Raw genomic sequence first — 17,995 nt, 5'->3', positions numbered from 1 at the left:
AAGATATCTTTGGTTCTATTTAAAATTTGCAATTTTTTTTTTAAGTGAAAAAAATGTATATAATTATCTAAAATATTGCAAACAAATTATAAAAAATTTCAAATTAAAAATTATACAAAAAGGGGTTTAAATGAATAAAAAAGTCTCAGCTATTAATAAATAATAAGGAAACATCTGTGATGGATGTTTTCATAAATGGCAAATAAAATAATTTTTTAAAATTTTCCGAAAAAAATTGAATATCCTGCCCTCTTATATGAGAGGGAAGTAACCGCGACAATCAGAAATTTGAATTTTATACACATTGTGAAGGTGACATTTCACACTAAAAAAAATTCGTTTGCTGCTTTTTGTGTGTTCCATTCAGTTGAGAATTAGAGGGTGTTAACCATGGAAGTCAACAATGGGAAAATTCGGAACACTTTTCAGTTTTTCTTTGATATAGGCGAAAACGCAAGCCAGCAAGCTCAAATTGTGAAAAAAATTGACGCAAAAGGAATGGATTTCTTTTTCCACAAACTTATATAATATTTTTCGCTGAAACCATGGAATTGACAAATTTTTTTCTTGAGTGATTGTCTTTATAGCAACGATATTTTCGGACCAGTCGACTTACGTTATTTAACTTGCTTTTTAATTCTTGCCCTATTCAACAATTATGACGACCGAAAATGTGTAAATAATTTTTCGAAATACACAATTAAATCTCACAGATCCACCGGTTCCGCTTGAACAGAGACAGCTATTTAACGAAAACACCGCCGAAAATTAAATTCTAACTTGAAAGATCCTATGTCGCTTGCTAGCGTTGCACGTATTCTCACACATCTTCCCCACTACGAGCAAATAATTTTGAATGAGATGTTTCTGAAATGCACTTTTTTCAGTTTTCGAAAAATTGCTAGACCGGATTAAATGATTGCCCCACGGATACGAATGCTCACTTTGTCATGAACCCGAAATTTGCTAGATTATGGCAGTAGAAAATGTTCGTGATCTGTGTACATAAATTTGGAGATGTAAAAAAGTTGCTCGTTACTGTTATTTTTTAAACTTCAAACTCCGAAAATGAACAGTTGCATTAGTAAAGTTTTCTACATATTAAAAAAATACTTAAAATCCTACTTAAAAATAGTCTATTATATATAAAAAGATATCTTTGGCAAAATTTTCTAACTCTAAATGCGTTGTCTTACTTTTCAGATCATTACCTAATCAAAAAAGGACCCAACATCTTTGGCACCAAAAAAATCAAATCAATATAAATTTATTGATCAGTATCAGAGTCAGTGTAAGATAGCAGACTTCGCAGCACCTTCATTGCTTGTGGTGAGTATGATAAGCAAAAAATATGTATATGCGATTGTAGGATAAGCGGATAAGAAATTGGAACCTACACAACACTTTTTGGCGTTTAATTAAAATGAAGAAAAAATCTTACAAAAACCCGGCAAGGCATATGGGCACAAATGCAATGCAAAAAAAAAATGCAAAACATAAATCAGTGCGACACTAATGAGGCAAAAATACACAACAAATACAAATCCTACGTACACGCGTGCTTATGAGAACTTGTTTATTTGCTTAGGAGTTTGTGCAAAACACATAAACAAATTGAAAAAGAGGAGGTAAAAATAAGCTGCACTTAACTAAAATAGACATAAAAATTGTAACAAAAAATTTTCAAAGGCTTAACTTGAAAAAGGAATGGTTTACCGTAAAATATGAACATTTGCCCAAAATTCCAGATATGCACAAGTATGTAAAACTGCTTTTTTCAGTATTCAAAAGCTTATTATACCTTAAGCAAGTGTGCTAGTGAAACACCGTCCGTTTTAGGGACGCAATCCGCATTCTGATTTCTGCAGAAGTATTTGCAATGATGTTAACCCAAGATCTATACAAGACTTCCTGGTAGAATAAGGTAATACTGACAAGAAGTCAAAGTCTATGCGCAAATGTCTATGAAGATACCCTACAATATGAGGAACGCCCTTAAGTTTTTTGGGGATCATTCCTACAGATGCCTGGCTCTTTTGGAAGGTTTATTGAATTAGCTAAAAAACCGATGCAGTTAAGAGTTAAAAGGGATTAGCTACGTTTAAGAAACCTATTTTTCACTCAGCATCTCAATGCACCATTTGGCCTATTAGCGAGTATTTTACTACTCAACTGCCTATTTCGTTCATATCAGCAATTGTTAGCAACGGCAATTTTTCTTAATGAGTAAATTTTGATAATGTCTCCGTTATGAGAATCGATTACTTACTAAAAAAATACTTCTTAACCTTAATTTACACAGGCCGACATAAATTTTTAACCACTCGACTTTTCTTTGATGGTTGAAATCAAATATAATCTCATTTGTTGAAATTGCGAATACTAAATCCCACACATCTGTGCCACCTTCTGGAGTGCCACAAGGTAGCATTCTTGGCCCTCTCTTGTTTATACTTTTCATTAATGACGTTGGTTGTTGTCTCAAGTATACGAAATATTTACTCTATGCAGACGATTTGAAACTTTTGCGCAGAATTTCCTCTCTGTGTATCCGAAATGTTATTACAGGAAGCTTTGAATGCTGGGAATGACTGGACTCTGCAAAACAAACTACGTCTTTGTACTAATAAATGTTATCACATGACGTTTTCTAAGTCCATGAATCCCCTTTCTTCAACTTATTACTCTTCAAATGTAACTTATGTCTCCGTCAATGCAATTCGTGACCATGGTGATATTTTTGATTCATTTGAACATTTTTGCGTCTGGATACTAAACTTGAAGTCAGACTAGCAAATGCATGTCAGATTTTCGTAGTATTCCAACTTAAAAGTACAAAACTTATGACTCTGGGCTATATTTGAGGTTTTGTAACACCATGAGGCATATCTCAAATGGCGTAACAGTATCTCAAAGCGCAACTTCTGACTTTCTCAACCTATTTTGATATGAAAAATTTGAATTCGCCTTTAAGAGATCGTTTTCTGAAATACAAATTTGGCTTTTGCAGGTCAAGAGCATTAGGAAAATTTGAGTACAGTTTTTGCATCTGAAAATACATCAATTTCTGTGGGCTGGTTTTATCCATCTATGCATATTCTTTTTGCTTCTCTGAACTTTAACCTCAGTCAGAAATGGTACAACGGAGGCACTTATTTTTTGTTTGTTTTTTGTTGTTCTGTAAAATAAAAAATAAGTCAAAAATTTGCAGCTACCGTGCACTCTTTGTCCGCTATGTTTAAAATTTAATAATATGTTATGGGAGAGTTGTCCACTCAAGCGAAAAACAAAAAAAAAATCTTAAAGATCTGTGGTATGCACTGAAAAAAGTGTCCGCTTGAGAGTGGTGTTCGTTAGGAGATAGTACACCACTAAGCAGATTTATCTGCAAAACTTGATCGGAGCTGAACTTGGTACGTTATACCGGCATCACTTCGAGGAGGAACGAATTACCTGCGCCTTCTTGTTGAAACCCCACCAGGTTTCAAACAGACTACGCCTTCAATTTGCAGTATGGGTATATGAAAATTATATATGTAAATTTGTCTCATCATTTCTCAAAATGTTCTAATAACTGCAATTCAAACGGGTGTATAACTGTATTCCAATCATTTGCACCAAGTAAACTCTCAAAAACGAACGACGCAAGATTGAAGAAAGACTGTTGCAGAAAAACTAAAAATAAATTTGCCAAACGAGGTATAAATAATTAACTGAAATTTACAAAACAAAAATCAAAAAAAATACGTTTTCTCTGTGCGAAAATAGTGTCTGTCAATTTAGTTAATTATACGCAAAAATTGTACGCGATGAATGACAGCCAAACTGACGATTGAGAATGGGCGATGATACGGACAACCGACATGTGGGGGGACTGAAGCTGAGTTGCAGAAAGATACATACACTTGGCGCATTGGAAAAGCAAAAGAACGAGCACGAATGCGAATGCGAATTGTATTTTGCAGATACATTAAACCGATCACTAATTGTATGTACGTGAAGTACTGTGTGCGGACGGACGAATGGATGTAGTGGTGCACTGATGTACGCGAAAAAAGAGATAAATACAAAGAAATAATAAATGAAGAAAAATTGCGCTTATATGCGGTATATAAACATACCTACATACATACATACATACACACATACATATATACATATATATATATATGCATATGTAAATGTGTGTATTTGTAATCTTATATTGGTGTTCGCGTGCTAATTTAATGTGCAGATATTGTCTATAAATAAAAGTAGTTAACGAAAAAGAATATAAATACATACACACAAACATTTATATAAATACTTCGTAGGGAGATATTTTGCAAGAGTGGCAAATTTCTAGATCACAACTATTACACTTTCATTGAAACTTAAATACTGTGATAGCGACTTGATTTTTAACAACTCGAGTGCTAGGCAAATTGGGTGTTTAATAATGTTTGAGTGTCCAGGCTTTAAACTGAAATAAAAATTTAAGTTAATTAAAAAAACTTTTTGAGCTAAAACAAAAAATTATGTTAATGAAAAAACTTTTTCAACTGACACAAAAAAAAAGTTAATAAAAAAAATTTTAATTTTTTCTTTTGCCTTCTCCACAGCATTATTGAGGGTAAATGAACTTTGCTTCTTGTCATGTCCTGATTTAAACACTTCTCTCTACAAAACCCATATTTCATCACTTGGGACAGTTTTTTGTTTGTAGCTTTTAATTTAAAAATAATGCATTACGAGGGTAGTTCAACAAGCTTCAAGTTTATTTCACTGAAGATGTTGATGTAATTCTAAGTTTAGGTTAGATTTGATTGGCCTGACTGGCTGAAAGCCATCACATATACCCATTGGTCCTTAGTGGTACCAGATGGAGCTTGACCCTTACACTTCCTTGTAGTAGACTTCTTGTAATATAGTAATAAGTCTGCGTCTTTTGCGAATTTAAGTAAGCTCTGAAACTTTAACCCCGAGAAACATTCTAACCTCTCAGAGCTTCTAAACATTTCATTCGGGTTCTAGCGAATGCAGGGCAAGAACATAGAAGGTGTTCTAGAGTCTCCCTCTCTTCTAGCTCATTGCAAAATCTACGGTTATAATTTTTATAATTCCTATTTTGTATGCGTGTGCCGTTAACAAATTGTGGCCTGTCAGCATACCTACGATAGTTCTACTTTCCTTCTTAGTCAGGGCTAGTACGAATCTGGCGTATTTATCTGTATTCTGTATGCATATAATTTTCGCGGTTTTACAAGTGGCTAGATTATTACCCCTCCAATAAAATAATAAGTAAATAATTTTATAAATAAATACCGAACTGAGTAAATTAAATAAATTTATAATTTTGAGTTTTTGTTTTTGTTTTCTGAAGACAAAATATACTTCAAACTAATTTTTTTGTAAACAAAATTTAGAATTTTTTGAAATTTTTGAAAAAGGTTCTCACTTTTCTCTTCTATTATATTTTCTTATTAATGACTGACGTTTATATTCGGAAATCCCTAAAGGTTTCATAGGGAGATTCCCAAAACTTTTCGACGTGATAATATACGCAGACGTGGATAATATACGCATACAATGCTAACTCTTCTCGTCCTAACCGGAGAGCACATAAACCGGAACGCTGAATTTTCGGCACATACCTTTTGGGTACTTGCGAACGATATTCACCGAAGTAATTTCTAATTTGATGCCTACTTGAATAGAATAGACTGGAAGTTGCCAATTCACTGTTCTAGCCCTTCTCTGTTTAAACAACTTGGAAGCCATAAGCTCGAGGTCCGAAAGCACTGCGAGCACTGTGTATGCTTTGTTTAATTAGTCAAATGCTGATTAGCCGCACAATGCGCTATTATTTAATTCATCTGTCATAATATTCACAATTCTCATATGGTTTGTGAAACAAATGTAAGCCATCTATTTCATCAGTTACCTTCTTAAGAAGAGCTAAGTGCTTTAAGCAACTTAGTTAGTGGATTGAAATCAATTACAGGTATGACAATGGGCCTTAGAGCCACCGAGTGTCTTGTCTTAGACAAGCAACCTGGCTAACCTGACCTAACCTAAGATTTCATCAGACAGAGTTATAACTTTGGATGACTGCATTGGCTTTAATCAACCTCACAGGTAGTTGAAGAGGTGTTCCAGGCAGTAAGAGCCCTCCAGAGTTATTAGGCTCAGATAAGTACGTTTTTGTGCCTCAGCGCCTCAGTTAAATGCTCAAGTGCATTCAAAAGCAACTATTCATGGCTTTATAAACGAGCCGTTCCAATTCACTTCCCCAACAGATTTCGTTTTTTAAATAAGCAATTCGTTTTTTTATTTTCTTTTTTTATTTTTCAATATTTTAATTTTTTTTTATGTTTGTTATTTTTTCAAGAAAAGATAATTGTAGTAGTACTGGCGCCAAGTTCCGTAAAAGAACCAACCATTCTGCTTTGTAGGAGTTTCCTACAGGGTTTTTCCCTCATACAAGTTTTTATTGTACATGAATACAATTTGCAAACATATAATCACTTAAAAAGAAGAAATACTACATATATATGTATGTGTATTTACTGTGTATGTATGTATCTATAGTATACTCACTGTGTTGCTTTGATCGCTTTATTGGCAAATTTTCGGCCACCAATGACTTTGGTGATGCTCATTGACATCGTCCAGACTTCGTCCCATCGTCTAACTTAATCAACAGCTGTTACTTAATATATGTATGTATATATTCATATTTATTTATATTTTTATTTATTTTATTTTTATGTATGTATGCAATTAGTTGCGCCAACTTACGAGAAGCTATAAATGAATTAAAAAAAAAAACTCATGAAGCTTTCTAAATTATCAAGAAATTTTGTCTTCTACAATTTTTGGATGTTCCCATAGAAAAAAAACACACAAAAATTAAATAAACGTGGCAGCAAAAACAATAATAATTATATATACCCTTCGCGCGTTAGAGAATTGTTGAAGTAAAGTGGCGAAAACGAACAAAAATACGAACAGCTGGTGGCAATAAGAAAATTCATACACAAGGCACAAAATAAATTAAGTAATCAAAAAACCACAAAAGCAAGAACAAAGCGAACAGTAAATGATAAAAAATTTGCCAATTTTTTATAAGCAAACTTTCGCGAATTTCGCTTCCACATCTTCCCTGCCGTAAGCCCAAGAAGCGCTGGAGCGGCACTGGAGCGCGATACACACCACTACATTAAATTCTTCATTAAAAATACATACATACATACGTACATATGTATATATATTATTGTATGTCTGAATGCCCAGCCGCTTACCACCAACTGCCAGCCGCTGCGACGACGCGTTCGCGCGATTCGCAACGCATTCGCATTCGCGTTCGGTTCGCATTTCGCCTTTTGAAGAGTTCATGACTCATTTCATTTTTATGGCGAAAATTATTTTATATGTATCTATGTATGTACAAATGTATATTTCGTTATGGATGTACGTATGTACATATGTATGTATATAGGCATGTGTATATATGTGTGTATTTATGTGCATATGTTTATGTACAAGTTTGTGCCTTTTCATTGTTGCGACTTTTGCACTTTTATTTTTGCCATTTTTGTGGCGCTCTTTGTTGTTATTGTAATTTGCTAGTCATTTGCGCGCATTCATTAGCGCACACAAATACATGCCTGAAAATTAACAGAAAAAAATAATAATACCTACATACATGGAAACACACATACACAAACACACGGACGTATGTATGAAATGTAAAGCTCTGTATCTGCACATAAATGTCGGGACATGGATGTACATATATATATAAGTGTATGCATATAACTATACACGTATGTCAATTACGTCTGCAGCAGCTCATCGAACACACATCCATGCACACATATTTACATTCGTTTACACACAAATACATCCAGTCTTTTTGGCTATCCACACAGCCACACTACAAACATCATTTGCCAAAGCAATTTTTGTTTCGCTAATATCTGTATTATCTACGCTGTGGTTATTCTTATTGTTGCTGCGCTCTTCCATGTTCCACTTCAAGCTCGACTGCTTCCCATTCTCAGCATATCTGTTTGTTCTGTGTGAATTTCTTTTTTGTGGTGAGTTTTTGAAGTTTTGAAAGTATCTCAGCGGCTGGTTTCTGTGCTAAATTTTTATTTTTTGGAAGTAGTTTTTTTTCTTCTTCTTCTTCTTTAACTTCGTTATAACCTTGAATGTGGATCTATTTCGGTGCGCAAATTTTCAAACTGCCATAGCAAAGCATCAAAGTAGTCTAGGAAGAATTGGTTAGTCACTTGCAAAAGTATGTATGCATCTAAAAACAAAAATTGAAAAAGTGTTTAAATAATGCTTAAGTGTTCAGGCAAAGCAGCTACATTTCGCGCTTTTGGTATAGCATGCAATAATCTTAAATGCAGGATTATTAAAATGCAATTCTTCTTCTTGATTGAAACTATACACAGGCAAGAAATTTTGTTTAACTCTAAAAATATTCTCATCAAACTTTTCTGCAGTTGATTTTTCAAAGTAAAATTCGCCTTTATACGTTACTTGCAATAAAAATCGTCAATGGAAAGCAGGAAAATTCATTTTTATATTGGAGGGCCTATAATTTTTGCAAATGGCAGCGTATTTCAATCAAATTTGACACTTGTGAACTGAATCGATTGGTGCGGGACTTCCTTTTGGGGGTGCGTAGGTTCGAATCTCCGTGGATGAAACACTAAAAGTTTTTTTCTAATAGCAGTCGACCCTCGGCAGGCAATGGCAAACCTTCGAGTGTATTTCTGCCATGGAAAAAAAAAATAAAAAATAAATAATTGGTGTGTACACTTCTGTTAGGTGTTTGGCTGAGCTCCTCCTCCTATTTGTGGAAAATATCTTCATAAAAAATATCTGCAGACATCAAATGTCTACGATTTCATTAAATAAATAAAAAACAATTAAAAAATCTTGGTCGTTCGGAGTCGTCTTAAAATTGTTGGTCCCTCTATTTGGGGGGTCAAGATCAAAACGCACACAACAAATAGGAGGAGGAGCTCGGCCAAATATTTAAAGAAGAAAAAAATATACATAAAGAAGCTATGCAGCTGCATGCAGACGTGCAAGCAATGGAACGCGTAAAGGTCAAAAGAAAGATTTCCAAAAAATCATTTTTTTTTTAGTAAAAGAGTATTCAAAATCAAAATTGGATGATTAATTTCACGCCACCAATGCACTTATACTCTAGTTACAAAAAACCACATCACCTGGTATTGTCAACTATCAATAAGATTATATTGAGAGACTTTGGAGTATAAAATTTAGTATAATTTTTTATGGAGGTTATATTTTACAACTCACCCTCAACCATCTGTGTGATCCTTCTGCCAGAAAAATATGCCAATGCAAGACTGAGTCTTGTCGAGTCCCTATGCTCCCGAGTGGAGTGAACAAGGAAAAACAATAAATATTTTACAATTACAGCAATATTGATTGATTCCTTGGGGAACGAGGAATTTCACTTACCAGCAAAGTCAAATTTAGATTGAGTAAACAGAGAGTGTGTGGCATCACACAAAATGTGAACAAGAATGCAAGAAGAAGAAGAAATTGCACAACTGCCACGTCACGCTTACAGCGATTTTGTGAAGTTCGCTGAGAGCAAAATAGCGGCACTACGGAACCTAATTATTCTCTCCATCTTAATAATGACGAAAAATCAAATTGAGGTGCGCAATATTTCGATTGGTCGAAGTTCTGGGAAATTGGAAGGGTTCGCTTCTTTAGGAATAACAACAATATAAATTTGCTAATAACATTTAAGAGTTGCTGAGGCATGAGACGAGATCAGACCAAAAGAAGGTAGACACGCCATGATGAAGTAAAAATTCCCAAAGTATCTTCTGTAAGCACTCTCTGATGTAGGTTTCTGTGTTAATCGAGCCAGTAGTTAGGAAAAATTTTCTTCGTGACGCCGCAACTGAAGATGGCCTGCCAAGCGACAATATTTTTGGGAAACTTCAACCTTTTGTGTGTCCTAAATTTTTCCGCGACAACTCCTCTAGCATCGGCTACATAAAACTCTTAGCTTGTAAGTTGAGAAAAATCAGAAAGAATGTGCGTTTCATAGTATATTACGCAGCAGCCATATTTCTTCACGAAAACCGTGTACGGCTTTTGGGCACGTGTTTTAGCCACATCATTCTTCGTTGCATTGCAATCCGATACTTTTTGCACTTTGTACGTCTTAAGTTTCTGCTTTAGCTCTACAAATGCCTCCGAGCATCTTCGCGAGTTTTTGTTTACTGCTCTTATCTACTGCGAAAATGAACCGGCAGTGATAACTGTCACACATAATTTGACATAATTTTTAAACGCAAACTTTTTTTGTTTTCCTATTAAAGAAGTTATATTCGAAATATATATGGAGCTAATTTGGTAGTGCCTGAAACGACTTTAAATCGATGAAATAATTTGGGCATCTTATTTTTTCGGAGTTCTTATAAGATTCGGTGCATAGTAAATACCTTCAGGTCGATGCACTTCTTAAGCTCCAATTCTCGCTTAATAAAATATTCGAGAATTGGAGCTTTTATCGTATAAACAAACTTGATATGTTATTTTTGTACATAATTTGATTCCCCTTCGTTGTTTTTTCATCTTAGTCACAGAGGTCTTAATAGAATATTGGATATGTACTTTTTGGCCAGCATCTCGACTGATTCCTAACTGTAATATCGCGATAGACCTAAAGTTGTAGCCTGAAGTGATCACTGCACTAACCGCTTTAACCTGACCTAATCAAATTTCAATGTACTCCTTTTCTTTGAGCCTTAAGTGGGCCATTCATTTAGCTCAACTTGCTTTATTTCCTGTTTTTCAGTTTTAGATTTCAATAAAATTTTCTACTCTGATATATTTTCTTATGCTGGAGAATGATCGGTAGACTTACTTCGAATTTCTACACCTCCTTAAGTGCAGATTATAAGTATTGGCGGAGGTACAGTTTTATAGTCAAAATTTAACAACTGCTGCCCGTCGTAACGTGAAATTCGCGCGCATTTGTGATTCAGTTGACTCAGACTTTTCGCCGCAGGCCGTTCGCTTCGACGGTATTATGAATATTTTTTTTATTTGTGGGCCTCTCGCAAAAACCATCTGCCGCTAATCAATATGTCATGAAATATTTCTTTTGTTTACTTGAAACTTGTAACTTTAAACTTTTATTTGTAATCAAAATATTCCAGATAAGTCTTCATTAATTCATTTAAATCTATTAAAGAAAATCTCCCAATCAACAATTGCCGACAAACGTTCAAATGAAAAACTTAAGCCCCTCCCATATTTCCCTCCCAAGTTGCAGCTAACACCGTTTCAATTTTCCACGCTCAACAGCAACAAATATGTATGTGTGTGCGTGTGTGTTGTGTGTGTATTTGTATAAACACAATGGTGTGGCTTAGCGTTTAGTGTATGGCAATTCGTCTAGCAACTCCAAGCTGTGTGCCGCTTTGGCATTGGAGTTGGGAGTTGCTTGAAAGTTGCGCGAGTAAATCGCATCAACGAAATGAGTGAATGAATGACTGAATACAAAATATTGTTGTATGCCACAACAGCCAGTGTAAAGGAAAATGTTGTAAGTTTTTAATGGCTAACTAAATTACAAGAATAGTTACAACAAAATAACATAACAACATTAAACACTTACAACAACAAATTGCAAGCGTTTCAACTAAAATTTCACTACGATGTGATTTGATTGGTTGACTGCTTGTTTAGTTAGTTGGTTGGCTGGCTGGCTGGCTGCCTATCTGGCTGGTTGAGTGTTGTTGAAGCACCTTATTTGTTATTGCTATTGTTGTTTTTATTGTGCTTCTGGCCAACTCGCATGATGGCAAGCCGTAAAAGATATGCTTTTAACCACAATCCACAATCGAAGAAGTGACGAAGTTGAAGAAAGAAATAAATACAGGCAGGCGGCAAAGAAATGCAGACAGTGAGAAACTTTGAAGCGCAGAAAGTTAGTTGTAGATCGGACGAGAGTGGTAAAAGGCGAACGGTGTCGAACGGTGAAATTGCAACGAAGTAGGCGTGTGGCAGCGGCACTTTGATTGTTGTTATTGCTTTTCCTTTCAGTGACGCCACTGCTGCCACTGATAATGCGCATGCTAATGGCGATAGCGATGGCGATGGAAATGATGATGATGATGATGTTGTTGGTGCTGGTGTTGCTGTTGTTGTTGTTGGTGTTAAAGCAGCAGTAGCAGCTCCAGCTCCACTTCACTGTTGCTGATGACAAAGCAGCACTTGCTAATGACACTCTGCTCATGCTGATGTTTGCCGTAGTTTCTCTCTCCCATTGGCCGCGTCATGCAAGTTTAATTAAAGCAATGAATACCCAATAAACATCGTGTCAGTAACTCTGGCTGTAAGCACACTTTCACCGCCACTTCTTTCTTTTGTTGCTCCTTTGCCGTTGCTGGCATTGCTGTGCTGATGTTTCTGGTGCCTGCTCTTGAATGCTTGCAAAATTTATGCTTAAAAGCTGTCAAAGTTCAACGCCATCGCCGAAATCTTTCAAATATTAGTGTCAAAGTTGTTGTGGAGTTCGTGTGGGTCCATTTTTTGTCTTTTTGTTTTTGTGTGACTATATTGTAGTCAATGGCAAGAAAAGATATTAAAGTTGTTGCTTGAGACATGAGAAGTTTTTTTTAGATAATAAGAAGCTGAATTTGGGTGGGTTTTACTGACAGATTTAGTTTCAGGCTATTTTGCAATACATTTTCGGATAATTTAACTTTTTTCAAGGGAATTTCTCTTTTCAAAACTCACTTTTTCTGACTTTTTAATACATAAAATTATGGAATAATATTTAGTTAAGTGTACCTTCCGTGAAACATTTTTCATTTAAAATTGGTACTAGTAGGCGGTCACCGCCGCCAAGAGAGCTTCGTCTGCTTATGACTAGGCATTTGCTTCTATTTACTAGAGTCAGCAGTCGTGTCAAATATATAGCTAGCCAGTAAGACTATCCTAATCCAAAGTGACTTGGAACCTGTGTGCATTACTTGAAGCCTTCAGAGCCTATGGACCTTCCACCATATGAGGGAGGCTTAGCTATAGGTGGGTAGCTTTAAATGTAATTCTTTCAAAATAAAAAGGAATAATATTTATTATACAACTTAAAAACTTTCGGCTTCAGCTTCAGTTATGTTCGACCACAAAAAAAAAACTCGAACTTTGCCATTATTTTTTAGTTATTTTTTCTTTTGCCCAAAAAATATATAAACTTTTAGTTTTTGTAAAAATTTCTGAATACTGAATGAAAGCTCACATTTGCTGTTGAAAATAATTGCTGTAAAATATCTACTAATATCCCCTATCAAGTATGGCTAGTGAGAAATTGTTCACTGCTACAGGCCCGTTCTACACTGCTTAGGGATGCCAATTCAGCAATACCGAAATATCGGTATTTTCCATATGTAGTTGACTTCTGGGTGCCAATCTGGAATTCAAAGCGCTAGCTGTCGTACCCCTAATCCGTCGGCATTGATGCTCAATGTAAAGCCGCCACAGTTACACCTCCTTCAGTGACTTTGCTATTCGAAGCAAGGAGCGAATTAAATTTCCGAGGACGACTACGTCTCCTTAACCACCGGAAATACGTAATTAATATCGAGTTGAAAGAAGTAAAAACTTGTTTATTGCAATAAAAGCTTTTCAATTTCCAAGAAACCTGTTTTTATTTACTTATACAATATGGTGTAAATTGATTTGATTTGTCAGCTGCATTATTAATATTACAAATGAGTCAATATATTCAGTCGAACTGTGTAAGCTTTTGTTTTTTTATCCAGCCAGATCGGTCTACTTCTTTGTGTTTGGTATTCACTCGAATCGAGGAGGTCGAGTGCTTTTCCTTTTCCATCAGGATGCCGCATCAGTTCACGCCTAAGCAGCTGTCGTCGAAAAATTAATGGAAATAGGGTTCCAACTCGTTTCACATCTCCCCCTATCTTCAAGACTTAGCTTGCTTGAATCTTTCGGACTATTATTTGTTCCCCAATTTGAATAAGTGGTTGGCGTGAAAAACATTTTATTCAAAGGAGGAGATGATTGCAGAAACGAACTGCTATTTTTCCGACTTATACAAATCTTATTATTCTGTGCTTGGACCTCTTCTCTATCTACTTTTTACTCACGACTTGCCAAACAGCAGAAATTGCTTTATAGCAACATTTGCTGATGATACTGCAATATTAACCGTCGGAAAGACAGAAATAGAGTCTACTACACAACTGCAGCTTGCTATCAATAAAATATACAATTGGACAGATAAATGGCACATTAAACTGAACGAAACAAAGTCTGTACACATCAACTTTACGAACAAAAAGATCAACTACCTGCCAATATACATTAACAGCATTAAAGTACCATACTCTAATACAGCAAAGTATCTAGGTATGACGCTCGACACGAAACTTAGGTGGAGTGCGCACGTGAAAAAGAAAAGACAAGAACTGGACCTAAAATTCCAAAATATGCATTGGCTAATGGGTAAGCAATCAGTGTTATCCGCACCCAACAAGATACTGCTTTACAAACAAATTCTCAAACCTGTCTGGACCTATGGGATTCAGCTATGGGGTTGCACCAGCTATAGTAACACAGCGCATATACAAAGATTTCAGACTAAGGCACTCAAGCATGCAGTTTGTGCTCCATGGTATATTAGGACGCAAGATCTAGAACGTGACCTCAATATTGATTCGGTTACGGCAACCATAAAGAAATTTGCAAAGTCGCACGCAGAGCGACTAAGCAAGCATGTGAACAATGAAGCCTTGATTCTTAACGATAATACAAAATGGAAGCGAAGGCTCAAACGTAAAAAACCTCTAGATTTAAACTAATTAATAAATAAAAATCAGTTAAAAGTATGAATTGTATTTTGCTGAGGATTAACTCAAATTATTTGTTGTAACAAAACTCCACAAAAATTGCTCGTTAGTATATATATGAAATGTTATACTAGTTGCAATGAAAATACTAATAATAAAAAACAAAAAAAATTCTGAAGGGAAACTAGAACAACGTTGGACGAAGTTTATAAACCCAAAAGAAGACTATATTGAAAAATAAAAAGGTTTACCTCAAAAAATTAAGTCGTTTTTATTTATGAATGGACTACATGACTCCGTACTTTAATTGGGAGAGAAGGTTTCGCACTACAATTGAAGAGGAGGGATGACACAAAGGCATGAAGCCTGGCCATAGAACTTTTCACATCTATACAGACGGCTCTAAAACTCTAGACGGAGTGGGAGCGGGTATTTACTGCTCAAAACTAGGAATAAGGCAGCCTATCAAGCTGCCAGACCACAGCAGTATTTTCCAAGCGGAAGTTTTTACTGTGGGGAAAGCCGCGGAGCTAGCCTACACTAGAACAAGAAAGAACTCAACAATTAATATATACGTGGATAGCCAAGCAGCAATATAGGCTGCATATCTACTGGGTACCTGGTCACAAAGGCATTATGGGGAACGAAATAGTAGATGAGATAGCAAAAAGTGCTGTTAGACTACATTTTGAGCAAGAGAATGACATACCAAAACCGCTAAACACAATATACAACGAAATGGACGACCACATGAAAAGGAAAGTGGAAGCTAGGTGGACTAACCTGACCACATGCAAAACAGCAAAAGTCATGTGTAAAGCTAACGACAAAAAACTGACTCAATTCGTACTTACGCTCTCGCGAAAGGACTGCAGAACTATCATAGGTATGCTAACAGGTTATAATCTATTGGCTGCACATGCGTACAAGATAGGGATTGCTAACACGGACATATGCAGAAAATGCAGAGAGGATGTTGAGGAAACTTTAGAACACCTTCTGTGCGTTTGTCCGGCATTATTAAAAACGCGACTAAGATGCCTGGGAGCTCCACTGTTTGAGGGTCTGGAAGACATCTCAAAAGTGGAGCTCCCAGCCATACTTAGATTCGCCAAAAGCGCTGACATCCTACATGAGGTCTACTTTAGGTATTCATAGAGGTTGGCCTCCATCTGGTATCGCTAGGGACCAAAAGGTCTATGCGTGGCTTATTGCCAACCAGGCTAACCTAACCTAACCTATTTATGAACGGAATTTTCAAACGACCCTCGTACATTGCCGTTTGTGCAATTTTTGTGTAATAAAACGTCAGTTTGAAGCCTCTCAAAAATCATATTTTTATTTACTTTTTCACCCATTAATGTTCCAAAAGTCAAGGACCTCGTTGATTTTTGATATCTCTTTTTTTTGCATGCAATGTTAATTTTTGATGTATTGTCGCAGGAAAAAAAGGACTTTAAAACTAAATACGCAAAATGTTTCTGAAATTTCTTTTTTTTAATTTAAATGTTGTTTGGCGGGACTGTAGATCAACAAATCGCGGTTGTCCACGTTGAGTATTGAAAAATACCCACTTCCAGTATATAAAAGTAGTAGTTTTGTGGTGCATATTAAAGTTAAAAATGCTGACTTACAGTTCAATAGAAAAACTGGTTTCATTTCAAAATTAAATGAAATAAAATATTGTTTAAAAAAAGTTAAAGTTCTGATTATAGTTTTTTGAAATGATCAAATATTACTGAATTTTCTACAAAGTTTGGAAATTTGATTTACAAGGTTCTTGTTATACAATGAGTTATACTTTTATAAAAAAAATTTACAAGTAAAAATTAGTATGAAAGTTTTACGAATATATGAAAAAAAATTAAGTGACTACATTTTGGGAATATTTTTATTTAACAGTCAAATAGTTATTTAGTTATATGTACGTACCTGTTCATAAGCATATATATTAAGTACATTCACTTTTGCGCCAAAAATTCAACTACTTCGAATATTTCGCTAGCAAAAGTTGGCCAGCAATGATTTTATTTTTGCATAAGCTCCTTTACGTATTTTTTGGGTTATTGCAGCATTTTACTAAATCACATACACACCCATACACATGCAAGTTGTCATAGATAGTAAATTACCCTAGCGCAAAACATAAATCGCCGATCGCTCAACACAACTCAAAGCAAAGCAAAAGCAAAATTTACTATGACTAAAATATAAAAATATATTTCCAACATTAACAGCAACGCAGCAACACGACATCGATACGCATATCCCTCACCTATGTTTGCATATACATACCTTCGTACACATACACATACACCACATGCATACATATGTATATCCACATGTGCATTCATATTGACGTCGGCCAAACGCATTAACATAGCCCCAATCGCCGCTGACGCCAAGCACTGCAGCGCACAGCTCTACACTCTCACTGCATCGCTGCGCTTTGCAATGCATGCGTTCAATGCGTTCATTTTGGGTTCAAGGTAGTTTATGCGTATCACCGCCGATATATGGTGCGCTGACTCCGCCGGCTGCTGCCAATGCAACCACTACCGTCACTGCCGCCGCCGTCTCCGTTTGGCAGTCATTGTCAGCAAGAACTATCAGAGCACCACACCACCGACTGACGACTGCCGATTGCCTGCTGCTGATTGCTGATTGTCGATTGTCGATTGCCGTCGTCGCTATGCGCCTAAAACGCTCTCGCACTTTGTTCAATCAGTCAGCTTTTGTAACATATTCTTTTGTGCTCGCTAGTGTGTGAGCTAGTGTGGCTGTGTAAGTATCTAGGCTTGCAGCTCCAGCCACCTCCACCACCGTCACTGATGTTCGCAACTACAACTTCATAGTCGCACAATCAGTCAGCAGAATTTGTTAACCAATTTGTGAGTGAATGCGTGAACGAGTGAGTCGGTGAGTCAATTCGTCAGGTCGGACCAGCGGCGATTTGTCAGTGCAGTCAGGCGTTGCCAATGCACAGCAATTCATTACCCCAAGCGCAGACTGCAATCATCGCAGCAATTGCAATAACAATGACTGCAATAAAAATGTAGCAACAATACACAATTCAGCAAGAGGGCGGACGCTCAGTCAGTTAGTTTGTTAGTTAGTGTAGCAGTCAA

The 17,995-nt window shown here is 36.0% G+C and overlaps 1 protein-coding gene across 6 annotated transcripts in view; it reads left to right on the top strand.

The window, feature by feature from the left end:
- LOC129242655 (zinc finger protein 316) overlaps positions 1 to 17,995 on the top strand; it is a 176,579-nt gene that overhangs the window by 132,954 nt on the left and 25,630 nt on the right. For all 6 annotated transcript variants that reach the window (XM_054879431.1, XM_054879430.1, XM_054879429.1 and 3 more), the window contains exon 3: positions 1,204 to 1,329. The gene's annotated coding sequence lies outside the window, so the exon portion shown is untranslated. The remainder of the gene's footprint in view (positions 1 to 1,203; positions 1,330 to 17,995) is intronic.

Source organism: Anastrepha obliqua, chromosome 3 (assembly GCF_027943255.1).
Source record: "Anastrepha obliqua isolate idAnaObli1 chromosome 3, idAnaObli1_1.0, whole genome shotgun sequence".
In the NCBI taxonomy this organism is placed as follows: domain Eukaryota; kingdom Metazoa; phylum Arthropoda; class Insecta; order Diptera; family Tephritidae; genus Anastrepha; species Anastrepha obliqua.
Note: the sequence above shows the minus strand (reverse complement) of the source record. Positions and strands in the feature narration are given on the sequence as shown.